At 40.6% G+C, this 16086-nt stretch overlaps 1 protein-coding gene across 1 annotated transcript in view; it reads right to left on the reverse strand.

Moving 5' to 3' along the window:
- The window catches only part of LOC126233522 (glutamate receptor ionotropic, delta-2-like), a 198045-nt gene that overhangs the window by 99258 nt on the left and 82701 nt on the right, over positions 1 to 16086 (reverse strand). The window lies entirely within an intron of this gene.

Consider the following 16086-nt stretch of genomic DNA (forward strand, 5'->3'; position numbering starts at 1 on the left):
ATATAAAGTATAACTATACCAAATTGTACGCTCCGCACCAATACATCACTGCTGGCGTTACCACTCTGATTAATTGGCTTCAAATCTAATAATTAGAGGAGACATAACTGAATTTCTTTTCTGCTTAAACCCACTAGGAACGCGAAAGTTCACTATCTCAGTTTTCAAAATACCGTTACTATGGAACTATTTGTCGTATAAGATTTTAAAAAGACTCATCCTTATCAGAATCGATCCAAATATCCATGAACCAACGCCCATCGAACAAGCGAAATTCAGACCTAAGGGAAGCTGTACGGACTAATTACTAAGCTTAACCCAACACACAATAGCTGTGTTCTAACAATGACTTATTATCATTGGCGTTTGCTGGTGTGTTTCTGCCTATGACACAGCACAAAAACAAGGACTCCTGTAAAAACTCGCAAGTGTTATACACTGCCAAACCATAATTAGACTCATAAACTACATGATATCGAAGAGATATTTCCAAGTCGTCACGACAATCGATTAAGCAGACAGAAGAAACGGTATAACGGTCTTCCAACAGAGCAGTCTTGAAGCTGGTGAAGATATACTCCTTGCAGCTCTGAGTTCTACGGCAAGTGTAGTTAACACCGAATCGAACAAAGAGCGAAGTTAGCTGTTTCATGTTAAAAAGCAGAATGGCCAATGCAAAGCTAAATGTCAGTATAATGGTCAAGTCCTCCACCACCAAGACTTTCAACATTTTGAAATTATTCTAGGTAGTCCATTTTACTAAAAGAAACACTTAGAACACAGCACAGCAAAGATAAGATAGTGGAATAACATACAGAATCAGAGTGGTATCTAATGGGGCGCAAGAGCTACAACACAATTATGTGTTTTCCTAGGACTTGTCTATTCTGCTGACGAGTACTATACTCCATTGTGGCTTCTTAGTTCACGTTTGAGCAAAGTCAATGTTCAGCTATGTGCAGCAATGAGGACATTGGCAGGTTGCTTGAGGCGTACTCTTCTTCACTGGTTACCACCTACAAACCGAACTGCGCCATCAGATCTTCGAAGACAGAATGCCCTTCTCAAAGAATATAACAAATTAACTAAAATTCCCGAGCTCCCAATCCACCCTGATACGTCTGCACTTAGAATGAGCCGATTCAATGCAGATAGTCGCCTAACATATTGGTAGAATCGCTGAATTTCAACATGAGCAGGATGTGGCCAGAATCGTGGAATAGCAATTTCCATGAGGAATATCAAAACCTTGTAAGACATGGTACAAGACCAGCCTGCATGGAATTGCCGCGAAGGTCTTGGAAGACTATTAACAGGATGCATACAGGCCATGGCCTATGTGTAGAAAACCTCTACCAATGAGGAAAGGTATCATCTTCTCACTGTGATTGTGGCAGTGCACATCAGACCATCCAACACATTGCAACAAGCTGTAGGAGATAAGCATAGCACGCAAATCTAGAAGATTTATATGAAGTGACAAAGCCCATGAATGGATTAAATACCTTGATATTAATTTATAGATTTAGTGGTTCAAAAATGGCTCTGAGCACTATGGGACTTAACAGCTATGGTCATCAGTTCCCTAGAACTTAGGACTACTTAAACCTAACTAACCTAAGGACAGCACACAACACCCAGTCATCACGAGGCAGAGAAAATCCCTGACCCCGCCGGGAATCGAACCCGGGAACCCGGGCGTGGGAAGCGAGAACGCTACCGCACGACCACGAGATGCGGACATATAGGTTTAGTGTTTTAGTTCTATTTATTTTGCAAAATTATACAATTTGGCTATGGTAGTTATACTTTATTTGTAGAGTCATACGCTAAATAAATAAATAATGCATGAGATTTCGTGACCTTAAAGTATATCCTTCCTTGTACCAAGTTTCAACATGCTCGATTGTCGCAGTACCACAAGACAAGCATATTATTGTAGATAAATTACTTTCGAATTTCTAGGTCATAAAGGTTTACACGATAGATTAAACGTCCTGTTTGCACCTTTCCTCTTTTTATCTTTCGCTGACTGCGTCATGATATAGAGCACAATTTCGAACGTTAACGTATTCGTGAAATAATAAAATTAAGAAACAACAAAATGTTGATGTCAGTTTAGCAACATTTTCTGAATAAAACTGATATTTTTTTTTACTTTTTTAATATTTAGGACATCCTGTTTTTAAAAGACGTAAAATAATAAACTGTTCATTCATCTAATCCGATAAATAATCCCCATATGGCACCCAGTGCTGTTTATTAGTTTCGTCTCTAATTTCTTTGCTAGCACCATAGGTTACAGCTATAAAACACTCGAGTGTAAAATTATTCCACTGTTTTCTAGATTATTCAAACTGCTTGTAAGTTTTTTGCTGTCTCTTTACGGATGATTTAGAAGAGTGTCAACGAGAAGCAAGTGTAAATAACCATGAACACTTTTGTTATATCTGTTGGTACTATGTTGGCTCCAAACAAGTTAGACATCACGTATTATGAATAAAGTTTTGTGTGATCTCCATATTTCCTGGGCTCCTCGATTGTCATGTGAAAGTTGTAGGTCTACAATGGAAGGATGGCTTTGTGGGACAAAAAAGAGTATCCCTTTTACAATGTCCTGAATTTAGAGGGGGCCCACAAACCATCATGACAATTGCAGTTATTGTATTGTGGACACATAAAGTTACAAAAGTACAAAGAAAAGGACAAATTTATTTCACCCTACCATAATTTCGTCTATTGCTCCACTGCTACACAGTGAGAAATTACCACTTCCACTACTATCAAGTCATTTAACATATGAAGAGGAACCAGCGGCTGTGGCGAAGACTCAGCACTGGAACCAAATCTCTCCAGGCAGGAAGGTTAGGATAAGTTAATGGCAGATAAATTTACGAGATCAAAAGATGAAATTATTGTATCTCGTTTAACAGAATAGAATGTACTCTACTTTCTCGCAGAATATTGAAATGGCGGGAAAGACATAACAAATTTGCTTGCTTCTACGAAGCAGAAGCAGATTTATTTTTGTGTTCTCGTATCACTGGTCTCGCTCACGTAATTGGCATACATCGCAGACAAAATAACAGGCGTATTTTCACTACCTTACAGCTGTTCTTTGGCGCAATGGAAATAAGATTCCTTACATATCATTCGCTCATTGTACTCAATTGAAAGAAGATTAAGAGAGTTATAAGCTGGTTCTGGAGAAAATAAAATAGGAACGCTAAAAGTGGGATATGTGTGAAGGCTTTGAGATAGTTGGATTCCTTCCACGACTTCAAGGAAGCTTCACAAAATACTCATGTTTCCTCTGTCTTTGGAATGGCAAAGTAACTGCGACACACTTTATTAGAAAACAACGGCCTGTGATTGGAGTTATTTCCAGGCACAAATGACATAGTGCGGAAACCTCTAGCTCCCATGGAAAATATTTGTTACCTCTTCTGCGCATCAAATTGGGACTAATAAAACCGTTCTTTTAAAGGTTTATCTAGTTATTCTACTACTGTTTACTTTATAAGATAAATGTTTCGTCAGATGTCTGATGCAAAAATAAACGATGGAATTCTTACCGAGTCTCAAATTCGGCTCATGTTACAATTAGAAGCTCTGAAGAAACAATGACTGCAGAAGAACGTAACGCATGGAAGTCTTATAAAATATTTGTGCATGAGTTCCTAAGCAAGAAATGATGTGAGAATGTCCTAGAAATTACAGATATTTCAGTTCAACGCTAAAATGTACTTGGATGCAGAATATCCGTCAAAATGTACTATTTGCTTTTATATATTAACTGAACTTGGGAAACGTGAGTGACGAGCATGGCGAACGCTCTCAGCAACATACTGGATCTATTGAAAAAGATTCCAAAGAAGGTGGCGTACAGCTATGACTGGGGACCTTATCTGGCGCTTGGTAGCTGAAACGAAGGCAACACCACAAAGACGAAGAAACCGTTCTAAAGTTCATTTATAATTAAATTCTCTGCAAACTAAAGAATATTCTTCAGGAATGTTTCTTGTGTGTTACAAGAGCTGCTACGCTCGTAAATATTATTCTTTATGTATTATACTATTTGCAATAAACAGCAGTTCCTTGTGTTAATCTAGTTACCGTAAAATTGAATACTTTGAAATTACACATAAAATATTGAAATCTGAGAAAAAAGTAGTTTAAAATCCTTCATCAGCATGGTAAAATCATGTACAAACAATAAGATAAACAATAACCTGATTAAATTTCGCTACCCAGCGATAACTCGTGTTGTATCATTAGCTATAAATTGTATTTGTGCTTTCTAGAAATTACTGCAGTGGTATCATCATTTAGAGATTCGTCCTCTTTGCTTTAATAGTATATACAGGGTGGTCCATTGGTCGTGACCGGGCCAAATATCTTACGAAATAAGCGTCAAACGAAGAAAGTACGAAGAACGAAAAAAAAGGGGGAAACCAGATGGCGCTATGGTTGCCCCGCGAGATGGCGCTGCCATAGGTCAAACGGATATCAACAGCGTTTATTTTTAATAGGAACCCCCATTTTTTGTTACATATTCGTGTAGTACGTAAAGAAGTATGAATGTTTTAGTTGGACCACTTTTTTCGATTTGTGATAGATGGCGCTGTAATAGTCGCAAACATATGGCTCACAATTTTAGACGAACACTTGGTAACAGGTAGGATTTTTAATTTGAAATACAGAACGTAGGTACGTTGGAGCATTTTATTTCGGTTGTTCCAATGTGATACATGTACCTTTGTGAACTTATAATTTCCGAGAACGCATGCTATTACAGCGTGATTACCTGTAAATACCACATTAATGCAATAAATGCTCAAAATGATGTCCGCAACCTCAATGCATTTGGCAATACGTGTAACGACATTCCTCTCAACAGCGAGTAGTTCGCCTTCCGTAATGTTCGCACATGCGTTGACAATGCGCTGACGCATGTTGTCAGGCGTTGTCGGTGGATCACGACAGCAAATAGCCTTCAACTTTCCCCACAGAATGAAATCCGGGGACGTCAGATCCGGTGAACGTGTGAGTCATGGTATGGTGCTACGACGTCCAATCCACCTGTCATGAAATATGCTATTCAATACCGCTTCACCCGCACGCGAGCTATGTGCCGGACATCAATCTTGTTGGAAGTACATCGCCATTCTGTCACGCAGTGAAACATCTTGTAGTAACATCGGTAGAACATTACGTAGGAAATCAGCATACATTGCACCATTTAGATTGCCATTTATAAAATGGGGACCAATTATCCTTTCTCCCATAATGCCACACCATACATTAACCCGCCAAGGTCGCTGATGTTCCACTTGTCGCAGCCATCGTGGATTTTCCGTTGCCCAATAGTGCATATTATGCCGGTTTACGTTACCACTGTTGGTGAATGACGCTTCGTCGCCAAATAGAACGCGTGCAAAAAATCTGTCATCGTCCCGTAATTCCTCTTGTGCCTAGTGGTAGAACTGTACACGACTTTCAAAGTCGTCGCCATGCAAATTCCTGGAGCATAGAAATATGGTACGGGTGCAATCGATGTTGATGTAGCATTCTCAACACCGACGTTTTTGAGATTCCCGATTCTCGCGCAATTTGTATGCTACTGATGTGAGGATTAGCCGCGACAGCAGCTGAAACACCTACTTGGGCACCATCATTTGTTGCAGGTCGTGGTTGACCTTTCACATGTGGCTGAACACTTCCTGTTTCCTTAAATAACGTAACTATCTGGCGAACGTTACCCACACTTGGATGATGTCGTCCAGGATACCGAGCAGCATACATAGCACACGACCGTTGGGCATTTTGATCACGATAGCCATACATCAACACGATATCAACCTTTTCCGCAATTGGTAAACGGTCCATTTTAACACGGGTAATGTATCACGAAGCAAATACCGTTCGCACTTGCGGAATGTTACGTAATACCACGTACTTATACGTTTGTGACTATTACAGTGCCATCTGTCACAAAGCGAAAAAAGTGGTCCAACTGAAACATTCATATTTCTTTACGTACTACAGGAATATGTAATAAAAATGGGGGCTCCTATTAAAAAAAATTTAAAAAACGCAGTTGATATCCGTTTAACCTATGACAGCGCCATCTAGCGGGCCAACCATAGCGCCATCTGGTTTCCCCCTTCAAGCTAGATGAGTTCCGATCTTTGTAGTTTTTTCGTTTGATGTTTATTTCGTGAGATATTTGGCCCGGTCACTATCAATGGACCACACTGTATACGTGATTAAATGTATGTTTTAGGACCTTTCAAAAACTTGTCAATGTCGTGACACCAATGCCTCTTCAGGAAATTGTTTTCCCATGATTTTAGTGTAGGTACTTACAGGAATAGTTTAATATTCCCTCCTCCTCCGATTCATTGTTCAGCTTGATATGTGGAAACTTTCAGAAGTTTACTATCGCCACGTAAACTTATACCATAAGAAGTGGAATTATATTGTGTTCTGTGGATTATACACTGAAGATACAAAGAAACATGGACACGGGCCTAATATCGTGTAGGACCCCCGCGAGCACGCAGAAGTGCCGCAGCACGACGTGGCATGGACTCGACTAATATCTGAACTTGTGCTGGAGGGATATGACACCGTCAAAGTTGCGGGGGTAAGAGTGCGGTGGAGTGGAGATCTCTTCTGAACAGCACGTTGCAAGGCATCCCAGATATCCTCAGTAATGGTCATTTCTGAGGAGTTTGCTGGCCAGGGAAAGTGTTTAAACTCAGAGGAGTGTTAATGGAGCCACTCTGTAGCAATTATTGACGTGTGGAGTGTGGTGTTTCATCAGTTGATTGATGAAAGGAGGAAGTACAAACATGTTCCGGGAAAATCAGGAATACAGAAATACAAGTCGCTGAGGAATGAAATAAATAGGAAGTGCAGGGAAGCTAAGACGAAATGGCTGCAGGAAAAATGTGAAGACATCGAAAAAGATATGATTGTCGGAAGGACAGACTCAGCATACAGGAAAGTCAAAACAACCTTTGGTGGCATTAAAAGCAACGGTGGTAAGATTAAGAGTGCAACGGGAATTCCACTGTTAAATGCAGAGGAGAGAGCAGATAGGTGGAAAGAATACATTGAAAGCCTCTATGAGGGTGAAGATTTGTCTGATGTGATAGAAGAAGAAACAGGAGTTGATTTAGAAGAGATAGAGGATCCAGTATTAGAATCGGAATTTAAAAGAGCTTTGGAGGACTTACGGTCAAATAAGGCAGAAGGGATAGATAACATTCCATCAGAATTTCTAAAATCATTGGGGGAAGTGGCAACAAAACGACTATTCACGTTGGTGTGTAGAATATATGAGTCTGGCGACATACCATCTGACTTTCGGAAAAGCATCATCCACACAATTCAGAAGACGGCAAGAGCTGACAAGTGCGAGAATTATCGCACAATCAGCTTAACAGCTCATGAATCGAAGCTGCTTACAAGAATAATATACAGAAGAATGGAAAAGAAAATTGAGAATGCGCTAGGTGACGATCAGTTTGGCTTTAGGAAAAGTAAAGGGACGAGAGAGGCAATTCTGACGTTACGGCTAATAATGGAAACAAGGCTAAAGAAAAATCAAGACACTTTCATAGGATTTGTCGACCTGGAAAAAGCGTTCGACAATATAAAATGGTGCAAGCTGTTCGAGATTCTGAAAAAAGTAGGGGTAAGCTATAGGGAGAGACGGGTCATATACAATATGTACAACAACCAAGAGGGAATAATAAGAGTGGACGATCAAGAACGAAGTGCTCGTATTAAGAAGGGTGTAAGACAAGGCTGTATCCTTTTGCCCCTACTCTTCAATCTGTACATCGAGGAAGCACTGATGGAAATAAAAGAAAGGTTCAGGAGTGGAATTAAAATACAAGGTGAAAGGATAACAATGATACGATTCGCTGATGACATTGCTATCCTGAGTGAAAGTGAAGAAGAATTAAATGATCTGCTGAACGGAATGAACAGTCTAATGAGTACACAGTATGGCTTGAGAGCAAATCGGAGAAAGACGAAGGTAATGAGAAGTAGTAGAAATGAGAACAGCGAGAAACTTAACATCAGGATTGATGGTCACGAAGTCAATGAAGTTAAGGAATTCTGCTACCTAGGCAGTAAAATAACCAATGACGGACGGAGCAAGGAGGACATCAAAAGCAGACTCACTATGGCAAAAAAGGCATTTCTGGCCAAGAGAAGTCTACTAATATCAAATACCGGCCTTAATTTGAGGAAGAAATTTCTGAGGATGTACGTCTGGAGTACAGCATTGTATGGTAGTGAAACATGGACTGTGGGAAAACCGGAACAGAAGAGAATCGAAGCATTTGAGATGTGATGCTATAGACGAATGTTGAAAATTAGGTGGACTGATAAGGTAAGGAATGAGGAGGTTCTATGCAGAATCGGAGAGGAAAGGAATATGTGGAAAACACTGATAAGGAGAAGGGACAGGATGATAGGACATCTGCTAAGACATGAGGGAATCACTTCCATGGTACTAGAGGGAGCTGTAGAGGGCAAAAACTAGAGGAAGACAGAGATTGGAATACGTCAAGCAAATAATTGAGGACGTAGGTTGCAAGCACAGGAAAGAAATTCGTGGCGGGCCGCATCAAACCAGTCAGTAGCCTGATGACCAAAAAAAAAAAAAAAAAAAAGTGTCGCACTGTCCTGCTGGAACTGACCAAGTCCGTCGGAATGCACAATGGACATGAATGGATGCAGGTGGTAAGGCAGGATGCTGACGTAGGTGTCACTTCTCAGAGTCGTATGAGGGGTCCCATATCACTACAACTGCACACACTCCACACCATTACAGAGCCTCCACCAGCATGAATAGCCCCTGCTGACATGCAGTGTCCACGCATTTATGAGGTTGTCTCCATACCCGTACACGTACATCCGCTCGACACAATTTGGAACGAGACACGTCCGACCAGGCAACCAGTCACCAACAGTCCAATGTCGGTGCTGACGTGCCCAGACGAGGCGTAAAGCTTTGTGTCGTGCAGTCATCAAGGGTACACAAGTGGACCTGCAACTGATTGTACCTGTTACTTCAGTGGATGCCACAACAGTGTCTACAACAGGTTTAATGACGCGTATTTAGTACTGAGTTCACAAGGTGATCCGTCTTATCTTCCACTGTCATTTACATTATTCGCAGCATTTTCAAACTGCCGAAGGTCAACGGATCCCTTTCATTTTGGTTTGCTTTCTTGCCATAGAAATGGAGTTTCCAGGCCTGAGATGAGTTGGCAACTGGTCACAGGTAGTTGGAAATCAGCATGACTGCTGTAAAAAGATAGGAAACTACTGTCAGTGGGTTTGTTGGGCACGGTATCGAGAGAATCATACAAGAAGTACCAGAGACATCTCAATTAGTCGTCGACTTGTCTGTGAACGGCGTGTCACTATCTGGTTAAATAGCACTAAATTGGAGAGACATCGACCAGGTAATACATGGGGTACTATACCCCTCTTGCCAACCAAAAGTTTGCAGTGTCTTCCTGTGAAACTGAAATTCGGGCAGAGTGGCAAGGGTCGAGTGTTGGGAATTGTTGTCTCATGTCAGGGGAAGCAAACACAAAAGGAAAGGGGGCTGTTAAACCTCGATAGTTTAATTGTGATGTGAATAATGGTACGTCTTAGGGAAATGACAGCGAAACTACCCAGTCCCCAGTTATTCATCGTAAGAAGAGACGTCAACCGTTATGAACCTTTTCATTGCCTGTCATTCAGGTTTAGTCATATGCATGTGAAAGATGTACTAATGTAAAGAGAGTTGGACGTAAACTGATGTATACCTCAGAATGAATGTGGAACTTGTGTTAATTTTGTAATGTTCTTCTCTTCAGTTTACATCAATGAACTCTGATGATTTGTCTGACTATCTGTTCTTGTGTGCTTTTTCTTACAGTAGCGTCCCAATGAGGAATATATTTTTGTGCACGCACTATTATTTGTAATTTTATGCTTAGTTTTCTATGACTCTGATCTTAGTGACATCATTTATTGACAGAGGAGCACGATTCACCATACCGACAGAGTTTTGTAGAATGACACATGTTAATGTGTGGAGACAGACACATTTATACTTAGTGTATTTACCTAATCTCTTGAACACAACTATGAATGACTATAAGAAGTAGAATGTATAACTTGTATCAGAGGGAGTTCGATGTCAGTTCTACACAGAAAAGTAATATTCTCAACATGACCATCTCAGATTTCTTTTAAATTTGGCGTACCCAATGATCCACATAAGAGATGGAAAACTACCAGTTTGCAGAGGTATAAGAGAATTGTGTATGAAGTTACAGGTCTTCAAAGTGTGGAAATTGTGGGAAATTTGTATGCATTTGTCTCAACGTAAATGACCATAATTCTGGTTGTAATAAAGATACAGCAATGAAACTTGTATATTGGAAAGCCAATGAATAGAGCTTTACAAAACTAAGAGGTATGGGGAGCTTATAAGAGTTTTCACATTTAGGGCTATTGACATTAATATTCGACATTGAATATCAAAAGATACCTCACCTTGAATTAAAAAGAAATTGTATTACGCTGATATGCTACAAGCCTGGTAAATATCAAAATGGCACACCAAAGGCATCATGCTCAAAAATTTATTTTGTTAACATCAGTACAAAATGAGACAAAAAACTAGACATTCAAAATGGAGAAGTTAGCAGATAAATATGAAACACAAATTATTAAACAATGCAGTTCATAAATAATGTGGTTCATAAATATGGTTTGTATTATTGTAGCGGTATTATGAACCATTCACAATGTAGATTCAATGAAAATACAATAAAACGTTTCTATATCTCGTTTGACAAGGCTCCAATATTTAAATTGTTAATGTTCACCTGACCTGATGCAGGGAGAGAGTATGTCCTTTCAGTTGGTTTCACTGGATCCAGTTTTGTGAGAATATCACATGTCCTGATCACTCAAGTGTGGCAGTGAACAAGAGTGATGAAGATGGTCAAGGAGGTAAATGCAAGAAGCTGGTCAGCACTGCTTCTTCGTATATTTGTAAGACATATGCAACCAACCAATGACTGTTATACAAGCGCACAACAGGTTCATGTATGTTAACACCATTTCTTTCCACATAGCAATCACTTACTCTTTTGGGACCGCTAAGGAATCCAATATTTAGATTTGTGTATATGTCTTTGAAATATGCATACAGTTCCTTAACACTGTGCAAGTGTAGCTGTTTCTGTTTATCTAGACTAATAATAATTTCTTCCACAGATACACAGTGCTTTCTCCCTGTTATCACACAGCTCACATTATTATCACAGTAAAAATCATGTAGTTGAACGGCTTTTCCGCTATATGTCTTACCTGGCTATGGATCTGGTGTCACAAATGTCCCCTCCCCCTCCCCCCCATGAACCATAGACCTTGCCGTTGGTGGGGAAGCTTGCGTGCCTCAGCGATACAGATAGCCGTACCGTAGGTGCAACCACAACGGAGGGGCATCTGTTGACAGGCCAGACAAACATGTGGTTCCTGAAGAGGGGCAGCAGCCTTTTCAGTAGTTGCAGGGGCAACAGTCTGGATGATTGACTGATCTGGCCTTGTAACACTAACCAAAACGGCCTTGCTGTGCAGGTACTGCGAACGGCTGAAAGCAAGGGGAAACTACAACCGTAATTTTATCCGAGGGAATGCAGCTTTACTGTATGGATAAATGATGATGGCGTCCTCTTGGATAAAATATTCCGGTGGTAAAATAGTCCACCATTCGGATCTCCGGGCGGGGACTAGCCAGGAGGACGTCGTTATCAGGAGAAAGAAAACTGGCGTTCTACGGATCGGAGCGTGGAATGTCAGATCCCTTAATCGGGCAGGTAGATTAGAAAATTTAAAAAGGGAAATGGACAGGTGAAAGTTAGATGTAGTGGGAATTAGCGAAGTTCGGTGGCAGGAGGAACAAGACTTTTGGTCAGGTGAATACAGGGTTATAAATACAAAGTCAAATAGGGGTAATGCAGGAGTAGGTTTAATAATGAATAAAAAATAGGAGTTCGGGTAAGCCACTACAAACAGCATAGTGAAAGCATTATTGCGGCCAAGATTGACACGAAGCCCACGCCTACAACAGTAGTACAAGTTTATACGACAACTAGCTCTGCAGATGATGAAGAAATTGAAGAAATGTTTGATGAGATAAAAGAAATTATTCAGATAGTGAAAGGAGACGAAAATTTAATAGTCATTGGTGACTGGAATTCGATAGTATGTTTAAAGGAAGAGAAGGAAACGTTGTAGGTGAATATGGATTTGGGGGGAGAAATGAAAGAGGAAGCCGCCTGGTAGAGTTTTGCACAGAGCACAACTTAAAGGAGGTTGTATACATGGAAGAAGCCTGGAGATACTGACAGGTTTCAGATAGATTATATAATGGTAAGACAGAGATTTAGGAGCCAGGTTTTAAATTGTAAGACATTTACAGGGGCAGATGTGGACTCTGACCACAATCTATTGGTGATGAGCTGTAGATTAAAACTGAAGAAACTGCAAAAAGGTGGGAATTTATGGAAATGGGACCTGACTAAAGCAGAGATTTAACAGAGTTTCAGGGAGAGCATAAGGGAACAATTGACAAGAATGGGGGAAAGAAATACAGTAGAAGAAGAATGAGTAGCTTTGAGGGATGAAGTAGTGAAGGCAGCAGAGGATCAAGTAGGTAACAAGACGAGGGCTAGTAGAAATCCTTGGGTGACAGAAGAAATAATGAATTTAACTGATGAAATGAGAAAATATGAAAATGCAGTAAATGAAGCAGGCAAAAAGGAATACAAACGTCTCAAAAATGAGATCGACAGGAAGTGCAAAATGGCTAAGCAGGGATGGCTAGAGGACAAATATAAGGATGTAAAGGCTTATCTCACTAGGGGTAAGATAGATACTGCCTATAGGAAAATTAAAGAGACCTTTGGAGAAATATCCAGAGCTCAGATGGAAACCCAGTTCTAAGCATAGAAGGGAAAGCAGAAAGGTGGAAGGAGTATATGGAGGGACTATACAAGGGCGATGTACTTGAGGTCAGTGTTATAGAAAGGGAAGAGGATGTAGATGAAGATGAAATAGGAGATATGATACTGCGTGAAGAGTTTGATAGAGCACTGAAAGACCTAAGTCGAAACAAGGCCCCAGCAGTAGACAACATTCCATTAGAACTACTGACAGCCTTGGGAGAGCCACTCCTGACAAAACTCTACCATCTGGTGAGACAGGCGAAATACCCTCAGACTTCAAGAAGAATACAATAATTCCAATCCCAAAGAAAGCAGGCGTTGACAGATGTGAAAATTACCGAACTATCAGTTTAATAAGTCACGGCTGCAAAATACTAACGCGAATTCTTTACAGACGAATGGAAAAACTGTTAGAAGCTGACCTCGGACAAGGTCAGTTTGGATTCCATAGAAATATGGGAACACGTGAGGCAATACTGACCCTACGACTTATCTAAGAAACTATATTAAGAAAAGGCAAAGCTACGTTTCTAGCATTATAGACTTGGAGAAAGCTTTTGACAGTGTTGACTGGAATACTCTCTTTCAAATTCTGAAGGTGGCAGGGGTAAACTACAGCGAGCGAAAGGCTATTTGCAATTTGTACAGAAACCAGATGGCAGTTATAAGAGTCGAGGGACATGAAAGGGAAGCAGTGGTTGGGAATGGAGTGAGACAGGGTTGTAGCCCCTCCCCGATGTTATTCCATCTGTATATTGAGCAAGCAGTAAAGGAAACTAAAGAAAAATTCGGAGTAGGTATTAAAATCCATGGAGAAGAAATGAAAACTTTGAGGTTCGCCGATGACATTGTAATTCTGTCACAGACAGTAAAGGACTTGGAAGAGCAGTTGAACGGAATGGACAGTGTCTTGAAGGGAGGATATAAGATGAACATCAACAAAAGAAAAACGAGGATAATGGAATGTAGTCGAATTAAGTCTTGCGATGCTGGGGGAATTGGACTAGGAAATGAGACACTTAAAGTAGTAAAGGAGTTTTGCTAATTGGGGAGCAAAATAACTGATGATGGTCGAAGTAGAGAGGATATAAAATGTAGACTGGCAATGGCAAAGAAAGTGTTTCAGAAGAAGAGAAATTTGTTAACATCGAGTATAGATTTAAGTGTCAGGAAGTTGTTTCTGAAAGTATTTGTGTGGAGTGTAGCCATGTATGGAAGTGAATCGTGGACGATAAATAGTCTGGACAAGAAGAGAATAGAAGCTTTTGAAATGTGGTGCTACAGAAGAATGCTGAAGATTAGATGGGTAGATCACATAACTAATGAGGAGGTGTTGAATAGGATTGGGGAGAAGAGGAGTTAGTGGCACAACTTGACAAGACGAAGGGATCGGTTGGTAGGACATGTTCTGAGGCATCAAGGGATCACGAATTTAGTATTGGAGGGCAGCGTGGAGGGTAAAAATCGTAAAGGGAGACCAAGAGATGAATACACTAAACAGATTCAGAAGGATGTAGGCTGTAGTACGTATTGGGAGATGAAGAAGCTTGCACAGGATAGAGTAGCATGGGGAGCTGCATCAAACCAGTCTCAGGACTGAAGACCACAACAACAACAACAATGTACCATGCTCTGCTGCCAATTGTTTTCTTCTTTGCACCATGTATTCTGAAGCAGAAAATTCTTTCATGGTTTTTTTAAACCGCAGCTCTTTGGAAGTACCGCCAAAACCTGGATTTTATTACAACTACATAATGTATCGTGAAATTTGTGTTTCATCTTGGCTACGATTTCTCTTTCCCCAATTTTTAATGCTGTTTTTTTTCCAATTGCGCCACATAAGTATTCACCAACGCTGAGATAGCCTATTTGTGTTTGTGCTTTGGGTACGTTTTCTCACGATGAAGCCTCTTTTTCTTCACTGGTGATCCACCTAAAAACAGAAGACTACTATTTAAGGAATTCAGTGCCAGATATGATGTTATTTCATTTTAACATCTTCTCTCTAAGTATCTATCATAGCTCAGACAGTACCTTCAGGGGTTGATTGGTTTAGTGACAGTAGCTTTCTACATTTTCTGAAAATTTTTACACCTAGCAGTAGACCTGTAAACTTGTCTACCATCCACTCCTGAACATTTCTCAAAATCTTCTGTACTCTTCCAGGACCTTTTTCTTTAAACGGATTGCAACAGTATAATTTTGTCTTTGAGACTTAACCTCTCCTTTGTAAACGAAAAACGACATGTGTAAGCTTGCTGCTGTTAAAATTAGATACAATATAAACAGCTGAATTGGGTGGTGTATCTCAGTGGGCCACCTAACTTTTCTTTTCTTCGATGTCATGGAATCCTTCACAAGAACTCCATTTGGATACGTAATCCATGCAGTAAGCTGAATGAATTGCGTAATAGATGTGCGTTTATACTTTTCATAACATCTTGTTACTCAAAGCAACACAGCTGGTTCATTGTCAACGTCACAGTTCCCGGACTTATACACGGAGGGGTATCTCCTAAGACCGAGTCAGCCTCTTTTTGCCCGGCTCAACGTGACATGGACTCAACAAGCCGTTGGAAATCCCCTGCAGGAATACTGAACCATGCTGCCTCTATGGCCATCCGTAATCGCGAAAGTGTTGCCAGTGCAGGCGAGTGCACAAATTTCCCGCCCGATTATGACACATAAATGTTCGATGGAATCGTGCCGGGCGATCTGGTTGGCCAAAACCGTTCGCTCGAATTGTCCAGAATGTTCTTCAAACCAATCGTGAACAATTCCGGCCCAGCATCGTTGTTGGAGAACATTAGGTCCATGAAGGGCTGCAAATGGTCTCCATGTAGCCAAACGTAAACGTTTCCAGTCAATGGTCGTTCAGTTGGACGAGAAGAACCAGTCCATTATTACATGCATACATAGCCCACACCATTAAGGAGCCACCACCAGCTTGTACAGAGCCTTGTCGACGATATCGATCCATTGTTTCGTGGGGTCTACGCCACACTTGAACCCTACTACCAGCTCTTACCAACTGAAATTAGGA

The sequence above is a fragment of the Schistocerca nitens genome, chromosome 1 (assembly GCF_023898315.1).
Source record: "Schistocerca nitens isolate TAMUIC-IGC-003100 chromosome 1, iqSchNite1.1, whole genome shotgun sequence".
NCBI lineage: Eukaryota > Metazoa > Arthropoda > Insecta > Orthoptera > Acrididae > Schistocerca > Schistocerca nitens.